Raw genomic sequence first — 12,461 nt, forward strand, 5'->3', positions numbered from 1 at the left:
ACAAATGATGATTGATAAACTCGACGACCTTGACCAAAGATCGAGAAGAAATAGCATAAGAGTGTTTCAGCTCAAGGAGGGCGCAGAATCAGACAGTGAAACGATGGTCCAATTTATGGATGAATGGCTGAAAAAGGAACTGTCCATAGACACCGATCTGTCTATTCAGCGAGCCCACAGAGCACTGGGTCCAAGGAGGGGTCCAGATCAGCCACCGAGGTCAGTGGTCATCAACTTCCAGCGATATGACGTGAAAGAGATGGTCTTGTCTAAAGCATGGGCAATGAAACCACCTGTAAAGCAAGGTGATACTAGGCTTTATTTTGACAATGACTATTCTAAGCACGTACTGAAACTAAGAAGGGAGTACGCAAAAATCAAAGAAGTCTTATTGGCAAAGAAAATTAAATTCAACACGCCCTACACCAAGATACGCATTCACTGGGAAGATGGGAAAATCGTCTACAACAACAACGCCGCAGCAGCCGCCAGAGAGTTGCGCAAAAGAGGCCTGGATCTTGGAGAGGCGGAGCAGACGGAGAGCGAGAAGGGGGACCTCGCTGGAGGGGATGCCGCAGAGGGTGACGGATCGGCGGGAGGAGGCAGTGAGGCGACTCCTTCAGGTCTTCTTCAGGGGCTCCAGACGGCAGGATTATCCGCCTGGAAGCGGGTGGAGAAGAAAGGACGTCGGACAGAGGAGACAGGCATCAGAGCAAGGAAACGGCTGCGACCCTACAAACGCTAAGTGTCCAGCAGATGCATTATCCTGTTTATTGAATATAACAGTAATGGGAAAGAACTGACTTTAGAAACGGCAATATTACAATTGAACCACTAACAAGTAGCTCATAATGTATGTAGGTCGGTTTAACAATTGCCAGGTTATATTAGTGTTTGTACATGCCACACATGTGCGTGCGCGACTTGTATGTCCTTTTTTGTTTGTGTATGTGCAGTTTGTCCGTGCGAACGGAGGCTTGTACGGGCGCTAACGGGACATGCACATTTGTCTTCGTCTTTTGTATTGTTGTGTGTGACGCGCGCGCCCACATGGGTGCACGAACGGAAGGGCGTGCGCGCACTGGGGGCGTGCGTGTTTATGTCTGTCTATGTGTGCATGCGTTGCGTGTGCGCGCGAACGTAGGTTTGTGCGCTCGCTGGCAATGTATGCACATTTGTCTTATGTGTAAATACGTGTGTGCGTGTCCACTTGTGTTTAACTATGAGGGTATTTGTATTGTCAGTACTTTATGAAGGGATGGGGACAGGACCAAGTAGGCTTAGTATTGATTTGACATTTTGCTTTGGATGTGTGTGCCTACACATGAAACTCGGCTGTGTTTCGGAGGAAAGAAGAAACAAGATCTTATTAATATATGAAGGTTTCTAAATCATTGGATTATATAGAATAAATATAATGTGAGTTGAGGGAAAGGGGCACAATTGCTCTTAACGCTGGTATGGAAACACCTTTAGGGGTTAGCTTCTATACGAGTCGGGGGCCCCAACCATGCGTAGGGATTCCCCCCACAAAACCACGAGAGGGTCAACAGGGGAGGGGGAAGGTTGACATCTCTTTTTGGAAGTCATTTTTTTGGTTTATATGTTTATTTCATTTGTTGATTGTATTTGTATATGACTGCATTAGAGTTCTATGGGGTTCACATGTTTATTTTCTATTAGTTGTAGATATAACTGAATATGAACACAAAACCTGAACTTAAGTTTATGTCCTTGAATGTAAATGGTCTGGGAAACCCAGTCAAAAGAGCTAAGATCATGACTAAATTGAAAAAAGAAAAGACACAAATTAACTTCCTACAGGAGACTCATCTTTCACAAACGGAACATGAAAAGCTAAAGAAATTTGGATACAAACATACATACTACAGTTCAAACACTACTAATACCCGTAAAAGGGGAGTAGCAATTCTAATTTCTAACCAAGTAAACTTTGAATGTCAAAAGGAAATAAATGACAAGGAAGGGAGATTTGTTATTATCAAAGGGACCATTGATGAGACAAAAGTGACTTTAGTGAACATATATGCCCCACCGGAGAGCGATAAACAATTCTTTAAAAAACTGTTTGATACCATAACTATGGAAACGGAAGGGGTATGTTGGTGCACCGGAGATTTAAATGTGGCTATTGACCATGACCTTGATACCACCAGTACCAATAGAAGTAAGAAATCTATATCAAAACTGGTTAAGAATTCATGGGAAGAAATGGGTTATATTGATGTTTGGAGAGACTTCCATCCCCTTAGAAGAGACTATAGTCACTACTCACAATCTCATCAGGTGTATAGTAGACTGGATTATTTTTATACACAGAAAGAAAACAGAGAACTAATACAGGACTGTCATATTGGAGTTGCTGATGTGTCAGACCACAGTGCTGTTTACATGAAGATAAGTCTATCAGACAGAAGGAGGAATACGTTATGGAGGTTGAACGTTAGTCTGTTAAATAATGAACAAGTGGTGGAACAAATTAAAAAAGAAATAGAGGAATATCTTGTTAATAACGATAATGGTGAAACTAATCCAGCAATATTATGGGATTGTTTGAAAGCTGTTCTTAGGGGAAAACTGATTGCAATCTCAAGTACATTAAAAAGGGAAAGAATAGCAAAATACAAACAACTAATCTCTGAGTTAAAAACTTTGGAACAAAAACATAAAACAAAAGCTGATCACAAAATTCATAAACAAATGACTGAAGTAAGGAAGAAAATTGGTGATTTATTACAGAAGGAGGTGGAAATTAAAGCAAGATATCTAAAACAGAATTATTATGAAGCAGGTCCTAAAGCTGCAAGGTTATTAGCTAGACGTTTACGTAAACAACAAGCAGATAGGACAGTTCATAAATTGATTGACCCCAGAACGAATCAAATAAAATATAAACCTGGAGAAATTGAAAATATATTCAGTGAATATTATAAAGAATTGTATACCCAGTCATCCACCTCCAATGAGGAAGACATCAGAACATTCCTTGATACGCTAGACCTACCCTCTATAGGCGATCTACAAAATAAGGAAATAACTAGAAATATAACTATTGAGGAAATAAGTGCTGCAATAGGGAGGTCTAAAACAAATAAGGCTCCAGGTAGTGATGGAATCCCGAGCGAACTCTATAAGAAATTGGATGAAGAACTAACTCCTTTACTCCACACAACATTTAACTGGGTCAAAAAGAAGAACTCTACTCCCCCCTCCTGGAAGGAAGCTGTAATAACAGTTATCCCTAAACCACTGAAAGACAAACAATATTGTCAGAACTTCAGGCCAATATCAATGCTAAATGTAGACTACAAGCTATATACCTCCATATTGTCGAATAGATTGCAATCAGTTATACCCCATCTGGTAGACGAGGACCAGTGTGGATTTGTCTCATCTAGGATGACCCAGGATAACATCAGAAGGACATTACATGTCATACATAAAGTAAATAAAAATAAGACACCAACGGCACTAATAAGTTGTGATGCGTCGGCTGCGTTCGATCGCGTCTCCTGGCAGTTCCTGTTTCTAACACTGGAGAAATTTGGATTTCAAAAGAAGGCAATTGAGTGTATTAAAGCACTTTACACTAAACCTACAGCCAGGATAAAAGTAAATGGGTCATTAACAGACAGATTTGAGCTGGGACAAGGGACCCGCCAAGGTTGTAACCTGAGCCCTTCCTTGTTCGCGATTTTCATAGAACCGCTGGCTCAGATGATAAGACAAAATGAAGCAATTAAAGGTATAGAAATCAACAATCGGGAACATGTAATAAGCTTATTTGCAGACGACGTATTGGTCTATTTAAAAAATCCATTGGAATCATATGAGTCACTTATGAAAACCTTGGATCGATTTGGTCAGTACTCTGGCTATAAATTGAATAAGTCTAAAACCCAAGTTCTTATGCTCAACTGTGTACCTAACCAAAGGCTCAAGGAGACGGGATTGAACTGGGAAGCAAAGTCCATTAGATACTTGGGTATAAACATAACTAAAAACTTATCAAAACTCTATAAAAGTAACTATGGTCTGATTGATAATAACATAAGAGCAGACATAGAAAGATGGTCAACGTATCCGATGGGACTTTGTGATAGGATAAATGCCGTTAAGATTAATGTCTTACCACGCCTCTTATACCTTTTTCAATCTTTACCGGTGACTGTCCCACCAGAACAATTTGCTAAATGGGATAAACTAATATCAAGATTTATATGGGAAGGAAAACGGCCACGAATAAGATACTGTACATTGCAGCTAACTAAAGAAAAAGGAGGTTTGGCGCTCCCTAATTTAAAAGAATATTATCATGCAGCTCAATTGCGCCCACTTCTGTACTGGTGTAGTGATGACTATGTTGCTCGATGGAAGGATATAGAAGCACCTGGGTTTGCATTCCCGATACAGACACTTATAGGAGGAAAAGAAGTCCCAGTAAACCTTAGAAATGAAATCGACCCAATAACAACCTACACTCTGAATATCTGGTACTCCATTGTTAAAAAGTTGAAATTGGGTAAAGAGCTTGGTTTGTTGAAATGGATTGCATTTGATCAAGAGTTTAAACCAGGGAAGATGGATCCAACGTTTAGGCAGTGGAATCGAATGGGTGTGACTGCCATGTGTTTATTAATAGAAAAAGGAGAGATGAAGAGTTTCGAAGAAATTAAAAACAAATATAATTTGGTTAATAAGGATTTATTTAGATACCTTCAACTGAGAGATTATTATGATAAAGACATTAAAAAGAAGGAAATGGAAATTCATCCTATAATAAAAATGATAACAAGAGCATATGGTGAAGTCATACCCAGGACAATTTCATTAATATATTCTTGCTTAATGGGTTCCAGAGGAGATTCAACAATGTATGTTAAAAATAAATGGGAAAAAGAGTTGGGTGAGGACATCTCAGAGGAGGTTTGGAATGATATGTGGCGAACACAACAAACAACAACTCAATCATTAGGATGGAGAGAATTCGCTTGGAAAAATTTAATTCGGTATTTTATCACACCCCAAATTAAAAGTAAACAAATGAAAGCTCAGCAGATCTGTTGGAGGAAATGTGATCAAAACGATTCGAATCACTCCCATATATTTTGGTCCTGTAAAAATATTCAGCCCTTCTGGGAAGTCGTACACTCAACTGTATGTGAGGTTTTGGGTTATAACATACCTAATTCATGTTTGGTACTCTATATGGGTCACATGGAGGAATCTGTACTCACAGAGGATCATTACCTAACCAAAATCCTTCTAGTTGCTGCGAAAAAGGCAATTACCATGAACTGGCTTAACACTGAAGCCCCAGACTATGAACAATGGAGGACGATAATGGACAATATTCAGGACATGGAACAGTTAACACACAAACTGAGGATAAAAGAAGATCTGTTTAACAAAAGATGGGATAAATGGTTGATGTATAAATTCAAAAGAGGAGAATTGCAACTTTGACAATGTAAATGTGAACCCCAGTAACCCCTTGTTTGCTTTTGTATTTGTTTTTATTTTATTTTATATTATTTTGCATGATTGATCTATAATTATTGTTGATGTGCAGTCTTAAATAAAAACAAAGTAAAAAAAAAAAAAAAAAAAAAGGGGTCCATAAGTCCTTGATATGATGAGGGCTAGAGACAGAGCACATAGGCCGTGCCAGCCTATAAGCAGCAAAGTCCAAGGATCGAGTTGAGGTCTTGTTGGAGATGGGCGGAGACGGGTCGGAGATGGGCGGAGACGGGTCGGAGAGTGGAAGTGGGGTTCTTTAGGTGGGGTTCAGACAGCTCCTACGGACAGAAGCTTGCGGCAGTTCACTAATATCGGTACAATGGATTCTTCAGTCATAATTATAGCGGCAATTCCTCCAACAGCGCGATTTCAGACTACTCACAGGCCCGGGAGGCAATGGCCTCCCGCTGTGATGATGGCGCGTTCGTGCCCTTTGGCCTCTGGTGGTTCCTCGGCACCGGCTGTCGTCCGTCGGGCCTAGAGGATGACAGGGCTTGGCGGCAGGTCACTTGTATTTCAACAATTTACAGTCATAATTTCTCCACCTAGATGTTTCTCTTCACAGTGCATTTCCGTTACTCACCGACAACCAGAGCATAGCTCTGGTCCTGCGGTTGATTGGCTCATGCACTGGTGGCCCATCGTCTGTTGGTGGTGCCCTTTTCACTCTCCGCCCTCTGTCTTTTTGTCTCCGCTGTGGTGTTGTCATGGATAGCCCTTAGGTGTTGAGTGGCCAGTTGGTCAACGTCTCTTGTGCGTCATACACAGTAAGCCATTCTGATAGTCTGTTTGTGTTGGGCTTGTGTGGCACAACAGAAGGATTAATGCACACAACACAAACATACAAAACATACTAAGTTTTAAAATCAAAAGTTTCAAAATCAAAATTAAACGTTAAACAATGAAAATCAAAGCATAAGCATACAGGAAAATTCAAAGCATATTCCAAACAATCAAGCATATTCCCCCCTCTTGACACAAGGTGTGGCAAGAAAAAATGTTGTTGATGTTTGGGGCTAAATGGATAAAATAATAAAAAATAAAAATAAATTTCCAAACCACAGATTTATAATCTGTTCACAGTTCTTCAATTATTCAAAACTAGCCCTTACCCGTTCAAAGATATGAGCTCCGAAATGATGTGCAGTGTGTGGATTATGGGATGTGCACTGTGCACACAGTATATGAGGGATGGAAAGTATGTAGGAGCATCAATGTAAGAAATACCCGTTCCATTTAACGGCTACAGAGATACTGTGTACCGATCTGCATGATTTTGGACAACATCTGTAACAGGGCCAGAACCCCCCCCGCCCACCCGCCCGCCCGCCCGCCTGCACACACACACACTCCCCCCCCCCCCCGTGTGTGTGTGTGTGTGTGTGTGTGGGTTTGTGTGTGATTGTTTATGGCCTGAACAACAGCGCCCCTCCCTTAACATGTGTGGTCACAAAAGGTACTGTAGGCTAAATAGATATAGATACACCATAAAAATGCTATTATACAGCATACGATTTGTGAAAGTGACAAACGGGCTTCACAATTATGTCAGGTGTGTTCATATGCTGATGGTGATGCGATTTCAGATCAATTGCTCCAGCCACCGAGGAGAAACGCTGAGACAGACAGACACTCACTCACTCAGACAGACACTCACTCAGACATTTGCTAAATTATAGTATAGATGTTCAAAAAAACAAACAAATCAAAAATGACTTATAATCATAAGATAGTTACATCTTCAGTCAGTGTCAAATGTTTCTTAGTAGGCCTACCAGTAAGACACCCAAAGAGGACCTTGGCTTAATCCGCCATCCTTCTCAGGAATGGGATGACATGACAAGGTTGTTATGGCAACCAGGGAACAGGAAGTTCCAAACAAGGATTGTGGGTAATCGAGTCTTTTTAAAATGTTTCATAACAGTACCAGAATGGAACATCAACAAAATACTTTAGACAGTAAACAATCAGAATGTTGATGAAATCAGTTGAAAGGAGGACAAAACATCTAACACTTTCTCACACATAACCGCCATGGCCATGGCACAGTCACACACGCTCACGCACGCACAGGCCGAGAGGGAGTAAAGTGTCTGAGCCCCTTCTGTAACATAGGCACCGTATAAACAGGGGCCCTTTGACATCAGAACACAGACAGAAGGTTTAAATAAAAATGAAAGATAATAATAATAACAAAATAAATAAAATATAATTAAATGGACACCAGCCCCTCGGGAAGCAAAACAAAAAGAACGGCTCCACCGGACATGGTGCCCCTTTCCCAACAAAGGAGGACAGAGAAAACCGGCCAAAATAAAAAACAACAACACCTTCTTATTCCCATATGAGATACAATAATCCATCACACAGAAATAAGACAGGAGAGTGATCAGAGTGAGAATGGAATGTTTACTATGGAGAGAGAGTATTCAAGACAAAGGTACAACAGAATAATCAATGGTTCGTGCTCTCTCTGACAAATTATGTTTTGACATGAGTATAAGTATGGTCATTTCATCAGTCAATGGATGACGTTTCAACAGTTAATAGGATATGTTTCTTGTCCACAAATCAAAAGACAAAGAGTCCATATACAGGGTTCCTGGGGGGAGATGTGTCCTTGCTGGTGTCTGGATGACACCAAATGTCCCAGGCCGAGCCTTAGACCAAAACAATTCTCATTGTTTTAGGAACAGGCTCCATGGCAGTAGATATAAGGCCTGATTTCTACCAGACGGAGACCTTGTGTGTGTACTGTACATGACATTTTTATGACACAGTCACTGTGCCTTAAACTTCAGGTGGTCATCAATATGTATTGATAAAAAGATTATATGAACCATAACAAAATACCTATCAATCAGTGTTCTTATTATCATTATCTTTTCTATGAATATGTTGGATTCATGTTAATGTGTATTTTTACACATTAACCCTCAACACGTTTTTTCCCCCCAAAACAAACAAACTCAAGATCTGTGTTTTTCTTTTTCTTTTTTCAGATGTATGGAATATCTTGGATTTATTTATTTTTTATGAAATTCTATAGAAAAAAATGAATTTGTTTGTAATTATTTCTATTCTTTTCTGAAATCCTAATGACACTTATTTTGGGAACGACTGGTCTAGTATACAGAGATAACAAAAGAAAGCAATCTTCCCATCACCTTGATTAATGGTTTATAAGTGGTTATAAATTGGTGCTAAATAAATTGGTTCAATATATCTGTTTCGACATAATATATTGAACATTAACCGAACATATTATGTTGGGTTAATTGCCCAGCAGCCCTATAGTGCTGGCAGCAGCTCATATTTCACCCTTGTCTTCTGGACCTTGTAGATGGCCACTGCACAGATCATGGCAATAGCTGTGAGAAAACATCCAGCCACGAAGACCAGGTTCAGGTTCAGATATAGGTTGGTAGCTGAGGGAAAACAACAACAACACTGTGAGATCATGCATAATAGAACAACAGTGGGTCAGGACCCATATGTGGGTCGCGGACCAATTTGTATAGGTCGTTGAGTAAATACCCCTTTAGTTTCTAAGTCCTACATTTTGTTTATTTTAGTAGATTTTCAAAAAGGTCCCCCCCAAAAATCCAAAATTGTTAGGTTTTTTTATTTCTATTTTATGAATAATCCCATATAGAAAATAGTTTTAAGAAGTAGTGAAAATAGCCGATCTACAAGCTCACAACACGTTGCATGGCGACGTGTTGTGAGCTTGTAGATCTGCTGTTTTCACTAGTTTGAGTCCCGGGGAGACGTCAATTTCACTTTCTTTCTTCTTCAAATGTTTTCATGTCAAGGACCCCTAAATGAATATGTATTTTATGGAGGACAGTGTAGAGAGAAAGACATGACATGCTACACACACAGTACTCCAGCTGGAATCAAACTGGAAATTGCACACCATTCAGTCACATACTAGCACACAACTATTCATCCTAGACTTGAGAAAGGTTTCAGAGTCACCTGTGATCTCAGACGATCTTCTCAGGCGCAGGGGACCCTGGGAAATGTGGTGCCTTGCAGTTTGAATGACAGCCTCTCTCTTCTGCCGATAGTTAGGTCTAGACTGAGTGGAGTTGATGCAACCCTGGGAGCATCTGGCATTTGGGTTCCCAGCTTCACACAGGATAACAGAACAGCTGATGTAAACCTGAAACATCAGTGAGAACAAAACCAGTTTTAACCTCGTTAGCAGGGGCATCGCACCAAATTCTGGGTCCTGGTGGGTACAAGGATTCACTGCGGGCCCCCCATGAATGTTCTTCATAGGGGGAGGGGGTTTAATCCATTTAACTGGGAAAGCATTATACACATTATTTTGTGCTTTAACTATTGAAAAATAGCAGATCTACAAGCTCACAGTGTGGCACTGAGAGCCGTGCTGCAAGCTCGTAGATCTGCTATTTTTGGAAAATGTTGAAAATCTTTTTTGAGTTTTTTTTTGAAAAACCTATGTTTCTATAATGTCAGTGGTGCTCAAACTTTTTTTCATGTGAAGGACCCCCAAAATATGTATTTGGCCACGGACCCCCATCTCAAAAGATTTAGTTCCAGGGACCCCCCAGAAGAAAAAAATTGAGTTACAAATGTTCGCTTAAAAAAATACATATATTCAAAGATTTGCACACATTTTCACAACTTTTTCAAAAATAGCAGATCTACAAGCTCGTAGCGCAGGGACGGACTGGGACTAAAATTCAGCCCTGGCATCTTGACTAAACCAGCCCCCACAACCAGCGCGCGCGCAAATACTCTACCGACTCGTCGAGTCGAGGGCAGCACATATAAATACACAATTAAGCTTTTAATACCACAACTTTTACACCACCAACAAGCGGAGTATGAACATGATTAGTGCCAAAATGTGTCAGAACTTTGGCAAGTTAGCTAATGAATGGAAAATAAGCATATTGATCTGAGAATTGGACAAACAAGTTGTATTGTATTGTTCAATATGCAGTAGGCTAATAGGCTACTGTATATTATATACTAGAGCATGACACAGACACCAAACTGAGACTGCACGCAGAACTCTGCAAATCTATACTCCACACCCAACGGAAAACAACAAACAATGCTTGCAGGGCAGAATTAGGACGATACCCACTCATTATAAAAGTAAAAAAGAGAGCACTTAAATTCTATAATCACCTAAAATAAAGCAACCAGACACTCTCCATCCATAAAATAGCCCTCAACCATAGTGAAACTGTACCTTTTCCTATGCAAACTTCAAATAGGCTTCAATCAATCAATCAATCAATCAATCAATCAGGAATAGATAGCACCTTAACTCTGCAGCCGCACTGAGGCGCTCCAACACAATAGTGCATCAGTTCTTTTAGTTGTGCATACTAGCCTAGTATCCACCAAATGTTTCCTCAGCTCCCTTCAAGTGCAACCAGTCATTACAGACAGCAATGTTAGCTTAGCTTAGCTAATGTGAATATTTTTTTGTTTACAGTGAGAAAACACTACAAACATAATGTAATGTCCTCTTCAAGGCATAACACACAGACTGCAGTGAGGTCTCAGTGAGTCAGTGTAATCTCTTCCAGAGGGAGATTGACACTAGAAACCAGGCCCGGCGCTACAGGGGGGCCTGGGGGGGCATTGCACCCTTAGTTGCAAGTTGTGCCCCCTCAGTTTATATATGTTAAGTCAAGAAAATATCAAAAACAACACAAATATTGTCTGAATATTATTATTATTATATTTTATTATAATAAAACTGGCATCTGTTGTAGGTATTATAGATAATAAAATTAATGTTCATTATTACTAGCCTATATAAAGAAATATGTGCCCCCTCACAATTTTCCAAAGCCCCCTTAGTCATTTCATCCTGCAGCCGGCCCTGCTAGAAACTCAGCTGAAAGCAATCTGTTGGACATTGAGTTTGATATGTCCATTCTAAACAACTGTTGCAGGGGCCGCTAGGCTAGACCACTAGGCGGCCCCCTAGCCTAGCGGCCCACCAATTTGCCCAGTATGCCAGATGGCCAGTCCGCCCCTGTCGTAGCGTGGCAATAATTAATTAAGGCCCCTCCACCTTGTGCCCTTGTAACTCAGTCCAACCTCCTCCCCCCCCCCCCCCCCCCCATGTGACGCCCCTGCTTGATTTTATTTGTGGAAATAATTGTACCATCGCTGGAGCTAAACAGTTCCCTGTTTACCTGATCGTGCAATCCTATGAATTTGAAGGCCTCGATTGAGAACTGGAAATGCTTTTCATGGCGTGATGAAAGAACTTCAACAGTGTGGTCCACTGTACACCTGGTTGGAACCAAGAACAAAACACCTATTTATCAATGCAAAGATAGCGTTCTATAGCATTTTGCGACACTAAAACGAATATCATAATTAAATATAACTTTTTATGCAGTTTTGAAGCAATTGAGAGAAACTATTTAAAGCACAAATTAACGCACGCACGCACGCACGCACGCACGCACGCACGCACGCACGCACGCACGCACACACACACACACACACACACACACACACACACACACACACACACACACACACACACACACACACACACACACACACACACACACACACACACACACTGTGTTGTAACTGCACTCACCCATGTTCTATGATGGAGTAGGCTGGTCGGTAGCTGGGGTTGTCATACGGCGCAGCTCTGCAGGACTCCACAAAGAGTTCAGTGTTGTTGACTGAAGACAAGACCTCTATCTCCATGTAAATCTTGTCCCCTACGTCGTACTCCAGCGGATAGGAGCTGGGGTCAATCATGGAGGTGAAGCGCCGGCTGTGAAAGAACTCAAACTGGTAGGTGAACGTACCGAAGCCCTTCTCCTGGATTGTGACGTTGTTTCTGTGTACGGTGTAACTCAGGGTCACGTTGCCAGTCTTGGGGTATTGGCAGTAGA

Source organism: Nannobrachium achirus, assembly GCF_963921795.1.
Source record: "Nannobrachium achirus genome assembly, chromosome: 8".
Classification (NCBI taxonomy): Eukaryota; Metazoa; Chordata; class Actinopteri; order Myctophiformes; family Myctophidae; genus Nannobrachium; species Nannobrachium achirus.